Genomic DNA, 14,497 nt, shown 5'->3' on the forward strand with positions numbered 1-14,497 from the left:
CATGTTTATAGAAGTATTGTTATAGCAACCACTACAGGTAATTGGAACCAGAATGTCTTGGGCCTGTGAGTGATACATATTTTATAGTTTGTCTTCTATGTTGTAAAAGGTTTAGGGATTATGAGCTTGTTTGCTTTCTGTCCTACAGTAGAATTGCAGTGAGTGAAATCACAACACTCAAAGGTTTGGGGGGCAGGGGAAGGATTGCACAAGCAGTGCAATAATAAAATTGGCTGAGGAAATCGAGGTCAAGAACAGAAACACACAGAAAAAAATTGTTTTGGTGGTATTGTTTATATTCAATATTGGAGTCCAGATGAGGATGATACGGATCAAGAACATGATTGTAGTATGGTGCGTTTATATACAGTGAGAATGAAAAGAGAAATTCACAGGCTAATACTTCAGTACTGTTCTTGCAATACAGGAAATGAATCTCTGACAAGTAATATACTCATTTCAGAGGGCAGGTTTACTTGTCTACTGTATTATGGTTTTGTAATTGTGTCTGAATTTAGCTGCTTCTTAGCCACTGGAAACAGATCATTCTGCCCTGCAATTACAAATATTGATTTACAATGACATTTGCCTCTTGTAAAGTGTTTCAGTAGCATCTGCAAAAGCAGATGATGCAGAAGCATTAATCTCTCCATATCTCTGATTTTATTTATTTATTTATTTTATTTTATTTTTGCCTCGAAATGGCATAAGCAACATAACTGTGATGAGTAATTCAAAAAAGGTTTATATTTCTAAAATTCATTTGTAGAGGCTGTAGGCATACAAATTAAGATTCTATGAGACCCTAGGAACAAAAAGTATCCTATTTTTACATGTTAAGCAAATAGAAGTAATAACCCACAAGCTGAACATCCCATTTGTTGGTAAAAAATGGACCTTGAAGTATAATTGAAGTAAAACTCATGTAAGCTACAAGAGTGTTTTTGATATACAAAATAAACTAGATGAGATTCATTAGCAAATTTATCAGTGCTCATGTCCTGTATTCAAGTCTGCAACCAGATCTGAAACCAGCTGTATTTCACATTCTTTTCTCCTTCATTGTGAATGTTTCTTATATTTATCTCTATTTTTCCTATACAAAACATGTCACACAAATAGTTTCAAAATAGCATCCAGAAATAAAATTCACCAAAAAGTTTCAAAATAGCATCCAGAAATAAAAGATCAGATTTCCAAAACACTACTAAAAGAAACATTAAATAACAATCTAATACTGGTAAGCCAGGGAAAGAATGGATTTTGAGACCTCGTCTCTGTGTAACTGATTATTCAAAATTTCTTCTCTCATTGCTGAGGGTGAAATGTCCCCCATTACTTTTCATAATTTCTTACTTCTTGTAAAAGCAATTGATATGCTCAGCTTAATGTATTTTTGAAAGCCCGAATATTTTGCAGATGATACAACAATAAATAATATTATCTTCAAAAATAACATAGGAGAAAAATCTGCTATGCAAAATAACCATGTAATATCTAGGGTTCTTCCTACACCATTTATTTCACTGACTTTGAGATTTAGATGTGTTAATATTAACTACTTGTATGCTACTGATCTTTTGAAAGTGGAAGCAAATTCATTGTATTCCAGAAACTCCTATTTCTCCATTTGAAATGCCCCAAGAATCCAGGATATCCATACTAGGGTGGCAGATAATATACAGGACTATGTGTTTTTCTGAAGATGGAGTCCAGGAAGAATACTTATGGTGTGCTGTAATGTCTTGGGTGCTAATACACAGGACAAAACTCAGATAATGACTCACGAGCATCTGAATCTGTACTGGTCTGGATCTATACTGGACTAAATCCCCATTGTCTGTGCTTGCCATGGAAGCTCAGACATGCAGGTAAAGATTTAAATTTATATTTCTTAATGTGGAGCAAAGACTTAATCTTACCGCTGGTCAGATAAACCCCATCTGGAATTATTAACTTTCACACTACAGCTCAGGTCTGCCAGGTGGTTTGCACGTGGCCATAAAACCCTGTATAAAACACACATGGTACCTGCGTCCTTATGAAGTGCTGTGAAAATAAATACTTGTAATCTTGCAGGATTTAATGGTAATTGAGCCTTTAAACTTAAATATGTACTGACTGCAATTTTAGAAAACACAGTATTTATACAAAACATCACTTCCTTCACAGCAAAGCCATCATTAGCCACAGAACTGGGCAGCTTTGTTACTGAGAAGCTGAAACCTTTCCCTTTCAGTTATATTCATGCTCTTTATGGTCTTGAGCAACACTTATATCTCAAGTGGGAAAATTCTAATATATTTTTAGAAGCTTATTTGCATCATTCTCTCTCTCTCTTTCTTTTTCTTTCTCTGTATATTATGCACTGCCTGAACTTGCCAGCTCTGTGTTATAGAAATCACATCCTCTCTTCTATGCTTTTTCAGAGACCAGCAAGAAGTGAGGACGGCATTGCAAACTTGCACTACCATTGCATTTAAAATCTTTGCAACCAAACTAATATTGTGATAGGCATATATAGCTATTTAGCCATTTTTGGAATAAAACTTAAGAACATATTTAAGAGCAATAATCACAGAGGGGTGAGAGATGTCATGTCTTCAAATATTAGATAGATGTTTGCAAGCAGGTTGGTACATCCCAAACTGTGATAACACAAGAACAACACCTGGCAAGCTGTCCCTCCAAAAAGAGCCACCCAGCTGGGCTGAACAGTTGTTTGAAATTGGTCTAGTTTGAGACCGCCAGCTCCCTGCTTTCACTGTGGCTGCTGTGATCAAATTTGCCACGGCTTCCATTGCATTTATAACGTCGATAAATGGGACAGATGGATGCCAAAGTAATCTCTGTCTCTGTGGCAGTTTATCTAATTAAACATTTAGACAGAGAAAGGTATAATTGCAGAATAATCTATCTGCTTTTATCATGTGCTTTCCCTTAAGACACTCCTGCCTTTCCAAGGGAGCAAATAAACTTTGACAGATGTTTACTTTCAAAGTAAAAAGATAGTGGAGTTCTATTAACACAGACTATATTCAATAGCAAAGCTATTTTTTCTCTGCACTCGATGCCAGCATTCTTTATAGAACAAAGATTTTGGTGCTGAGTAAAATTTGATTTGCATGCCTGAGGGAATAATAAAAGAAACCTATTACGGAATGAAATGGACTGTAATCACATTGAGAGGATAGAGATTGTTCCTTGGGTGGGGAGGGAGGGAAGGCTACCGCCTTGTAAATGGCCTATTGAAGAAGAAAGCACAATGTTATCCAAGACACAACACGTGTCGATGTTTGAGGAATGACATACGGAACTGCTTCCCAGCAGAGACTTCCACTGCCTTCAGTTGGAGTCAACGTGCACTGAGCAGTTTTTTAAGGACAGAGAGAGAGAGGCACTGTCAGACACTGCACCAGAGATGTTAACACTGGGACGGAAAGGAAGAGCCATGCAGCCATTCTCACTGGATTATGCCTTAGCAAATGTTTACTTGAAAGGAGGTCAGCATCCAAGACAAGTTTTGCCTGTGGTGTGAACAGACCCTCAGTCTCTTGTTAGTTGCTGAAGTACTTTTAAGTATTTACTCCTGTAGGCACAATGAGGAAACTCCCTCTTCTTCCATTGCTGGTTTATTTCCAGGGAAATTTCTGGGTGAAAGGAATAACAGTCATTGCCCCATGTGAAATAAAGTCTGTGCTAGAACTGAGCATAACAAACTGACACTGAAACAAAGGAGACCTTGGGCAACAGGATCAGAGCAGTCCCCATAGCCTACAAAGCTTCTGGAGCAGGACTCCACATCTGCTCCCCTGGCCAGGATCCAGACTCAGTGCAAGCCAGACAAAGATTTCAATTACTGAAGGAGCAGCTGTTGCTCCAGAAGACAGGGGTGAAGCCAATCCCTTCTCCACATGCTACTCAAACTGCACAAAAAGCTGGCCAGCGGGCCAGAGCACAGCTGTATGGTGTAACTTAGCTTTTCAAGGAAAGGACACCAGTTTAATTAAGGTCTGTGCTTGCAACAGAGGGCTGAACAGTGCCCAGTTCTCCTCTTCTCTGGATCAACAGCAGCAGCACGAGCTTCTCATGTGTGCACGTACCTCGCCTCTAGCAGGGACTGGTCTCCGTTTCACTGCATCCCCTTCTGGCTCTGCTAACACTATTCTCAGTAAGTGACATAGTGCTGAAAATTATGGATGCTTCCTGCAGTCTTAAGAATATACAACAACATGTAAGCCCTGTAAGCTCGCTGTCACACTGGCTGTTCTTGTTAATGGAATTTTTGCATGGTTTTGTAGACAGACATGCTGAACTCTTAAAGGCTTTCTAATTCTTCTTGTTGTTCCTCCAACTGATAGTCCTGGTGCCAGTCCTTCTGCCAGCTTATTCTGCTGTGATATTCTAAGGAATTTCCCCCCCAAGACTGTGCAATATGCAAATGTAATTCTAATTGTATAGAGATCATTATTTTGGTTATATAACAATATACATTATATTCCCAGGCAAATGACTGATATTATAGGAGACGTCAAAAAAGCTAGTTACAAAAGAAGTTCAACAGCAAACATTAGAGAAGAATAAATAATACCAAAGCAGATCCTTTGTGATCTGAGGATTTGAATTGTCCTTGTTTCCAGAATGCTACATAAGTGATTGCAGTTGACAGCCACACTTGTAGTGATGGGCGTAATGCCATTCATTGCTTTTATACTTGAATGACTTGGATACTACACAGTCTGTCAAGTCTAAATCTATTTAAGTCATGACAATTTATGTTACACTACAGTACATTACTTGTTTTGATCATAAGACTAAAACCATTCTTGCATGAAATAAACCAAAACTTTTCAAAGAAGCAAACAAACAAACAAGCAAGTGGTGCTCTTTTTCAAGCAACTGACATTTTCCTGAGTATGAGTATGACCAACTATGAATCCAGAGGGGCAATGCAGAACACCAGACCTTCCTCTGTTCGTATCCTGAAATGTTCAGATGAGTGCTGTCAAGCATAAGCAAAATCCTGCACACTAGGTAATACAACTGGTGTGAGATCAGACTTGCAGACAGCAGGTTCCCTTTGAAGTAAAGTGCTTAATTTATTGCCTTTTGCCTGAATGTGGTCACTGCAGTATTCAGTTTTCTATTTTTTAAGGTGTGAAGTAACTGAAAGATGTGTATAGCAGATGTCTGGGCTGCTTCTTTGAAATGTCAGCTGCCAGAGAAACAGGGATCACTCTCTTGGTCAGTCAGGGGAGAAATGAAGGAGTGAAAGACATTTACCAGAACAGCAAGACTTAACCCTAAATTCTGTGTGCAGCCATAAAATGAAATTCCAGCAGGACTAACTACTCTTCACCCATCCAAGACAGAAATATCAATAATAATTCTCCTCTTACACCAGCTCTTAAAAAACAAAATAAAACCTTTTCTACCCCACCACAGGTTCCTCCTGCCCTGTGTGGACAAGGACACTTTCATTTACATGAGACTCGGTGGATGTCCCTGTGGGCTCAGCCACAACTTTCTCACCCTTGTTAAATATCATGCTGGTTTGGAGATTCTCTCTGCTCCTCAGTGGCAGGTGTCTTGTGATACTGATCAGCCTTGTGATACTGATACAGCCTGGCCCTCAGAACATGAGTGCTGAATGGAAACATGTGGCCCTTCACAGCTGGTGAAGTATAAATGTTGGCTGAACACTGATCAGTGACATGTAGGAGGAGGAGGGTTGGCCTTCATCCTGCATGGTGGAGAACAACGGAGCTTTGCAATGGGGCTATGAACCATATCCTTCACATGGTTCTCTATGTGTTGTACTGCATCTTCTAAAGAAAAAAACAGAAAGGTAGAAAATCAAATGATAATTGATCATTAACATGATAAGTAATAAACTGCTTACTGTTCCAATATATGTTGAGAGACATTTTATTAATTTTTTTAAAGTCTAATGTGGAGACAAATTCTGCATAAACTTTGAAAAGAAAAAAAAAAATGAAAGGCCTGATTCATTCCTTTATCAAAAACTGTAAATAATTTCTTAATCTTCATTTGCACGATAATTTTTGACATATAACTTCATTATTGGAACATCCTGTTACTCAGTTATTCCCAGACATGATTTAAGAAGCTTTAACAAAAAAAAAAAAAAAAAAATAGAAAGCTTCACTTTTCTATGATAAATCCCCCTCTAACAATTTTCATATTTTCCAGATAATCTTGTTCTTCCTGTACTTTTAAAAAATAAATAAATAAATACATATTTTAAAAATCGGGATTGCAAGTTTGCATGTCTTTTTCTCTCCATTTTTTTTCCTTTCTTGATTGCTACTTTGTTTTTGTCTAGAATCTTCTCTTTGTGTCTCTGTTACAAATATGCTATTCCAGGCACAAAGAACTCTGTGAAAAATCTGGTTATATGCTTAGCTTATAATAAAAATGTAAAGCTAAAGATTTGGATGAATTTGGGAAAACTAATACATCCATGAAATTTCTTTGTTTAAATAGAAACCTGGATTCCTTGGCATGGCAGTGAGATCAGTGGCAAATCCTATTAGCTAGTAGGATATTGAGTTGGGGAGATGGGAGGAGAGGGGCTATGCTGTATGACTGCTTTTAACAACTGCAATGAAATGGAAGCTCAAGCAAACAGCTGCAAGCTGATGAAAATTTGCAGGCCGTGCTGAATGGAGAAGTGTTGAGAATACCCAGGGAGCGAGACAATTAAGATAAGCACCTCCAAAAAGACCAGAAAGAAGTCAAGAAAGAAGTCAAGAAAGAAAGAAAGAAAGAAAGAAAGAAAGAAAGAGGATGAGATTCAATTCTTAAAATTAAAAATAAAATAAAAATTCAACATGACTATATGTAATCAAGGAGCAAAACCTGACAATAACATCTTTTGCAAAAGGATTTAGGTGAAACTTAGAGAGCAGTGAGTTCAACATGAATTTATAATATGACATGGTTGTTAAATACAAAAATCAACAAAAAGCTGGCATTTTTTGTTCCATAAAGGCATCTTTTCACCTAAGGATATTGTTATCTACCTATCTACACATTTTCTATTGAAAGAAGAAGAAATACTCTTCTGTGCAATACTACAGTGAAAGCATATTCAGTCTGCTTTTCTCATTATTGGAAAATGTGCTGAAAAATTACAGAGAGTTGAGAATAAAGTGCTGACAGTGGTTAAAGATGTGGAGGAGTGGCTTGTGAGAACACTCCTAAGGGGGTTCTTACACGATCTTGGTTTTCTTTGATGGCAAAGCTGCTCAAGACATTTGTTCAGTCCTCCTGGCCCCTGACTGCTCATTTTCTTTCTCCATGCAGCAGGTTCCTGCTCCCTCAGGTCTGCCAGTGCAACTGCTTTATGTCTGTGCTGGAAACCAGATCACTGAAAACTTTAATTTAGAAAAAAAGAACAAGAAAAAAAAAGTTTTCTTCTTTTATAATAGTCTTTCCACTCAGCTGCGTTTACTTCTCCATGGGTTCAGGACTGGTCCCACAAATTGTTGTAAGAATACATCCAAAGGAGACCATTTATGGGATCATGTTTTGGGATCGCAGTCAAGAGCATAAGGAAAAAAAAGACTCTTGAGAAAGATTTCACTGCTTAGGGAAATTTGGATGGCTTTACTAGGTGTAGTGACCTCCTACTGATGTTCTTGTTGTACATGAAGGCAAAACCTAGGAGAGGCAAAGTATTTGGCAAAAACTGAAAAACAAGGGTCATAATAGTCTACAGATGTGTGTATAGTATGAAAAAAGAGATCTCCCTGATAAAAACCTTGAGACTAAAATTATGATGAAAATTGCACTTTGAATATCATTCAGCAGTCTGAAAGTGGACATGATCTGTCATGGAAAAGAACTATGAAATATTTGAAAATGGGCAAGGGAAGTCTCAAGAAGAATTGTCTACAGAAAAGGATCAGGTTACAGAAATTAAGGATTCTCTTTCTATCTTTCTATGTTGACCATGATGTTATATTTCCCAATAAAAATATTTACTAAAGGATTAGCTTTAGATTACAGATATTTCATTTTAGATGCTAGAAGTACTTTAAAAGCATGAGTTCTTTTTTGTTTGTTTGCTTACTTGTTTTTCAGTACCTTTCTACTGCATGCAAGAGAAAATTGAATTGCTAAATTCTGTGCTTTTCTGCAGCAATAAAGATTAAATTAAGTTGTTTTATGAAGGAGTGAAAAGTTCTCCCACATTTTAATATTTTTATTTTTTGTTAAAAATTGAGATTGACACAGTGTTTTCTGAAACTGAAAGATAGAGATCTGGAAAAATCTGTGGAGAAACATCTCTGAAGAGTCAAATGAAAATGGAGGAAAGGGAACAGTTTTAAAAATCTATTTAAATTTATTTGGATGATGCTTTAAAAATTGCTGTGGAACCATTGATGAGAATTAAAGTATTAAGAATATCCATTCATCACGTTAAATAGAGTTCCAAGAGTATGGAAAGAACTTGTTTGGAGTTTACTTTTAAAGTATCTCCAGTTAGATTTACCTCACAGATCTAGTTGGTAAAAAATGGCACATTTTATATTTGCTGTCAATATGAGCAGACCCATTAATGCCAGTGCTGCATAGCCCATGAAATAATGCAGCTTGTACACAATGAAAACAAAACCCATATGTAGCCCTTAAACATGGCAGTGGATGGTATGGGAAAAAGGAGTGTTTATAGTGAAGTGATAGAGTGGCTTCTCTTCTACAATCCCTCAGTCAATGCAGGCACAACACAGGCATCACAGCTGAACAGACCACTCTGCAATGCTTTGCAAGCAGTCTGCGTTTTACGAGGCTGTTTACAGCAGTGGCTTAGAGCCAGGCTATTTTTACACTCCTTTCTCCACAAAAAAAAAAAAAAAAAAAAAAAAAAAAAAAAGCATGTGAGAACATGATGGACAATTTCATATGCATAGCTGAGTTAATACAACTGAGCTTTCTTTGGTGTTAATAAAGAAGAGAGGAAGTTGGGAAAAGGAGGAATTTGTGGGACATGCCAGGCGGTTTTCAGTCATTAACAAAGAATTTCTCTTCTTCTACCCCTGTCTCCCCCAGAAGACTGTGAAAACTATAGGTTGAGCAAGGTACAAGTTGTGGATAAATGGATAAGTGGTTGTGCTGCACAAATGGAAAGGCTGTTCCTCCGGGCATTTACTGGAGAAACCTCTACCCCCTTTCATAGGTTCCTCTTCATTTTCAAGTGTTGAGGTATGGGCCCTGTAAGCCGAATGTTTAGAAGAAGTAGCAGTTTCCACCTTTCTGTCTTACACCACACAACCATGTAAAAGTACCCTTCTCTGTTTTTAAGTGGATATTCATATGGCCCTTACACCACCAGACTGCTCTTTTCCATCACCAGGTTGCCGACCTGTTGTTATGGGCACAGCTTGGCTTGTGTGGCTGCTTCAGCTGAAGACTCTCCAGGGACTGTTTGACCTCAGCATGGAATATAAGGCTACACAGCGAGTTTTGGGTGAGAACTGATGGTTGCAATGCTTATGAGATGTTAATACTGTCTAAGAGGCAAAGAGCGTTGCATTATTGTAAAAGCAGAAATGTGCTTGAACGGATACTGTTCACTGGCGTGTAGAACATTTTCCAGCTCCTCTATTAAGAGTGACTAGAAGCATAGAGGACATTATGCTGTATGAGGATAGCAGAAGATTTACAAATTCACCATTACCTTGCATAGCTCAAGAAAAAAAAAAAAAAAAGTAAAAAAAAAAAGTATATTGATGTTTACTGATTATAATGCTGCAAGTCTTTTTATATACAGAGCCATACTGACTTTATACACGTTTAGCATCTGTTATGACTGCAACCAAAATTTTATTGATGTTCTCTTTGGAGGCAGACAAAAGAGGGAAGGTTGGGGGCAAACTTTCAATACAAAAACTATCCTATAATAATCTGTACTGACTTACTTTTCCTTTGAAAATAAATATAATTAAACCATGGAAAGGTCTCTCTGAAGCATAACTAATGTCCTCCATACTTTAAATATACTAGCTTTATGAATGAAATTTGCTTCACTTACTCAATTATACAATTTAAAAATTTGGGGTCCATTTTACAAGTCACCTAGATTAGTTCTATCAACTGTAGAAACTGCTTCCACAGTGTGAGTCACACCATTTTCTTTAAGCTGTCTCTAGATGGGATGAACTGTAGAGGAAATAATCTCTCTCTATTGCCCACTAAAAGATTGTTGTTGACTAGCTCATATGACTGAAATTTGGAGGAAAGGAACTATGCTCCAAGTGTCTCTATAGTGACTCATTAAGATAGTAAGAAAATAGACACATTTTTCTTTTGGTTGTTTTCACCAACACTTTAAGCAGTTTTAAAAATTCAAAACACAAATAAAGAAAAAACAAACAAACAAAACACAACTTGTAATAAACCACTAGTTTCCTGTTGAAAATATAAGGTTTTTGAGAAAAGAAGAAACTTTCTGCAAACATTTTTATTTAGCTCCAAACTGAATCATTCATAGATGCAACCCATAATGTGTTTATAGAAATATTTCTGAGAATTAGAAGCTAATACTGCCATTCATTTGAGATAGTTCTATAACACGAAATTTGAAACTGATCAAACAGCAAGTTTTTGCAGGAATAGCGAGCTTGTCTAAATTCAGTTCTGTAAATTTAGTTGACTGTACCTTCTGCTGAGTGAAATGCTGTCCTGTAAATTGTAACTACTTATGACTGAATGGCATATTCCTCTGTTATCTTGAACCATGTAGAAGTACCTTGATAAAGGAAACCGAAGAATTAGCAGAGCTGCCTGGCAGAGAAGGACCTGGGAGTATTGGTTGATAGTCGGCTGAATATGAGCCAGCCGTGTGCTCAGGTGGCCAAGGCCAACAGCATCCTGGCTTGTATCAGAAACAGTGTGTCCAGCAGGACTAGGGAAGTGATTGTCCCCCTGTACTTGGCTCTGATGAGGCTGCAACTCTAGTTTTAGGCCCATTGTTACAAGAAGGACATAGAGGTGCTTGAGTGAGTCAAGAGAAGGGCAATGAAGCTGGTGAGGGGTCTGGAGAACAAGTCTTAGGAGGAGTGGCTGAGGGAGCTGGGATTGTTCAGCCTGGAGAAAAGGAGACTCAGGGGCAACCTTATTGCATTCTAGAGATACCTTAAAGGAGGCTGTAGCGAGGCGGGGGTTGGTCTATTCTCCCACATGCCTGGTGACAGGACGAGGGAGAATGGACTAAAGTTGTGCCATGGGAGGTTTAGGTTGGATATTAGGATGAACTTCTTTACTGAAAGGGCTGTTAGGCATTGGAATAGGCTGCCCAGGGAAGTGGTTCAGTCACCATCTCTGGAGGTCTTTAAAAGACGTTTAGATGTAGAGCTTAGTGATACGGTTTAGTGGAGGACTGGTTAGTGTTAGGTCAGAGGTTGGACTCGATGATCTTGGAGGTCTCTTCCAACCTAGGTGATTCTGTGATTTTGTGATTCGCTTTGATCTGACTGTTCCTGACCCAGCAGTCATTCAGGTCTCACAGAACCACAGAACCACAAGATGGTTGAAGTTGGAGTGAATCTCAAGAGGTCATCTAGACCAACCATTCTGCTCCAGAAGGGTCACCTAGAGCAGGTTTCCCAGGACCATGTTCTGACAAATTTTGACTTTCTCCAACAACAGAGACTCCACAATCTGGACAGCCTGGGCAGGGGCTATGTCACTTGCACAGTAAAGTGCTTCTTGATGTTCAGACAGAACTTCTTGTGTTCCAGTTTGTGCCCATTGCCTCTTGTCCTGGCACTGGGAATACCTGAAGAGATCCTGTCTCTGTCCTCATTGCACCCTCTCTAGAGGAATTTATTTACCTTGATAAGATCCTCCCTGAGTCTACTCTTCTCCAGGATGAACAGTCTTAGCTACTTCAACCTTTCTTCATAGAAGAGATGCTCCAGTCTTTTAATCATCTTAGTGGCCCTACGTTGGACTATCTACAGTAGCCCCATGTCTCTTGGGTACTGAGAAGCCCTGAGCTGGAGGTAGTACACCAGATGTAGCCTCGCGAGTACTGAGTAGTGAGGAAGGACCACTTTCCTTGATTTCTTGGCAATATTTTGGCAAATGCAGTCCAGGATCCATTAGCCTTCTTTCCAGCAAGAGCACATTGCTGGCTTACATTCGACTTGATGTTAACTTGATGTCAACTTTAACATCTTTTTTGGTGACATGGACAGTGGGATCGAATGCACCATCAAGTCTGCAAATGACACTAAGGTGAGTGCTGTGTTTGACACGGAAGAGGGAAAGGATGTCCTTCCTTGACAGGCTTGAGAGATGGGCCCAGGTAAACTGCATGAAGTTCAACATGGCCAAGTGCAAGGCCCTGCATCTGGATTGGAGCAATCCCAAGCACAAATATAGGCTGGGTGGAGAATAGATTGAGAGTGGCCCTGAGGAAAAGGACTTTTGGATTTTGGTTGATGAGAAACTCAATGTGAGCTGGCAATGTGCCCTTGCAGCCCAGAAAGCCAACTGTATCCTGGGATGCATCAAAAGAAGTGTGGCCAGCAGGTCGAGAGAAGTGATTGTCCCCCTCTACTCTGCTCTTGTGAGACCCTCCCTGCAGTACTGTTTTCAGGTATGGAATAAGAAAGACAGATGTGTTATAATGGGTTCAGAGGACGAACATGAAGATGATCAGAGGGATGGAGTACCTCTCTTATGAAGACAGGTATAGGAAGAAGAGACTCCCTAAAGGGAGTCCACAGGAAAGCTAGAGAGGGACTCTTTATCAGAGAGTGTAGTGATAGAACAAGGCATAATGGTTTTAAAAAGAAAGAGGTTAGATTTAGATTAGATAACAGGAACAAATTCTTCATTCATAGGGTGATGAGGCACTGGAACAGGTTGCCCAGAGAAGCTGTGGATGCCCCATCCCTGCCAGTGTTCAAGGCCAGGCTGGATGGGGCTTTGGGCAACCTGGTCTGGTGGGAGGTGTCCCTGCCTATGGCAGGGGAGTTGAAACTAGGTGGTCTTCAAGTTTCCTTCCAACTCAAACCATTCTATAATGATTCTATAATTGTATGTCAACTAGGACCCCCAGGATATTTTCTTCAAAGCTGCTTTCCAGCTGGGTGGCCCTCAGCATGCCCTAGTAAGTGAAGTTTTTCTTCCCCAGATGCAGAACTTTGCTCTTCTCCTTGTTGAATTCCATGAGTTTTCTGTCAGCTCATTTTTCTAGCCTATCCAAGCCCAATTGAATGGGTGCAAGATACTTTGGCATATTGGCCACTCCTCCTAATTCCGTGTCATCTGCAAACCTGATGAGGGTACACTCTGTCCCAACATCCAAATTGTTAATGAGGATGTTAAAATCCCATCTCCCGTGGAAAGGGTTGTTTCTGACTTGTTCCTCTAAACTAAGGCTGTTCAGCATGTCTTTATATCAAAAACACACCTTTTGGGAACTGCATCGGTTTCAAAGGAACATTGTTTTTTGAAAAGAAAATACCTGTAATCTAGGACAAGTCTTGTGGTTATATCAGAAATTAGAGACTAGATATGAATCTTAGAACATCTTTCTACAATAATCCTATCAGGAGAAAATCCTTTTCCTCCTCCAAAACAGGCAGACTGGACTTCAAGGCAGTAACATATGTTAGCAAAATTCCCTGCTTTCTGGCTGTTACTGAGAACCTCTCCTTCCTTCAGAGAATTTTAAAAGACAGCAAGTCTGGACTATAAAACATTTTCTTGATCTGCACTAACAAATTATCCAAAAGACAGGTAGGTGCAAGTGAGTGCAGGCTCCAGACCATGTGAGCGCTTAAATAAATTCATCTTTACCCAAGGACAGCTCTCATTTATATCCAGTGTGGGCTGAACTTGCTTACTCAGACAATACTTTGTCCTTAACTTTCCCTTAAATACCCTCTCAGAAAACAACTTTCCTTTCTTACTCATAAGCCAATTTCCATTAAAATGCTACATTGGTCTTTATAAAAAAAAAATAGCAAAATAGAAATAAATTTGGGGAAGGATGGCATGGCACCACATTTGACAGAGCCATGAATCACACTGTTCAGATGAATGGTTATCCAAAGCCATTAAAAGTGCTTCCATACCCCAGCACAATGCATTGTTTAGAAAGAGTCATACTGGGCTTAGGTCTGCTCTCTGTTTCACTTATTTCATAATGAGCTTTAGCAGAAGTTACTTTTGATTTATGTTGGATCAGGGTCAGACTGGGAACTTTTTTATCCCTCCGTAGTGTTAGCTTCATCTCATAAATAACTTTAGCACCCAAAACTACAGCAGAGAAGGATCCAAACAGTTACTACAGTATAACCCTAAAATGCAAAGCTGCTCAAGGCAAATCAACAATTATTTTTAAAAGTACACTATTGGAAAATCATTATTTCCCCCCCCATAGAAAGCAGTAAAAAAAAAAAAAAAAAAGTCAACAACAAAAAAAGACAAAAAGTCATTGATGTTTAAAACAGCT

The 14,497-nt window shown here is 38.9% G+C and overlaps 1 long non-coding RNA gene across 1 annotated transcript in view; it reads left to right on the forward strand.

Annotated features, from left to right (window-relative positions):
- The first annotated feature begins 3,866 nt into the window (after positions 1-3,866).
- LOC110354060 (uncharacterized) overlaps positions 3,867-14,497 on the forward strand; it is a 35,573-nt gene continuing 24,942 nt past the window's right edge. The window contains exons 1-2 of the long non-coding RNA XR_002405472.4: positions 3,867-4,171; positions 9,383-9,496. This is a non-coding gene — a long non-coding RNA (uncharacterized lncRNA). The remainder of the gene's footprint in view (positions 4,172-9,382; positions 9,497-14,497) is intronic.

This window comes from Anas platyrhynchos, chromosome 2 (genome assembly GCF_047663525.1).
Source record: "Anas platyrhynchos isolate ZD024472 breed Pekin duck chromosome 2, IASCAAS_PekinDuck_T2T, whole genome shotgun sequence".
In the NCBI taxonomy this organism is placed as follows: Eukaryota; Metazoa; Chordata; class Aves; order Anseriformes; family Anatidae; genus Anas; species Anas platyrhynchos.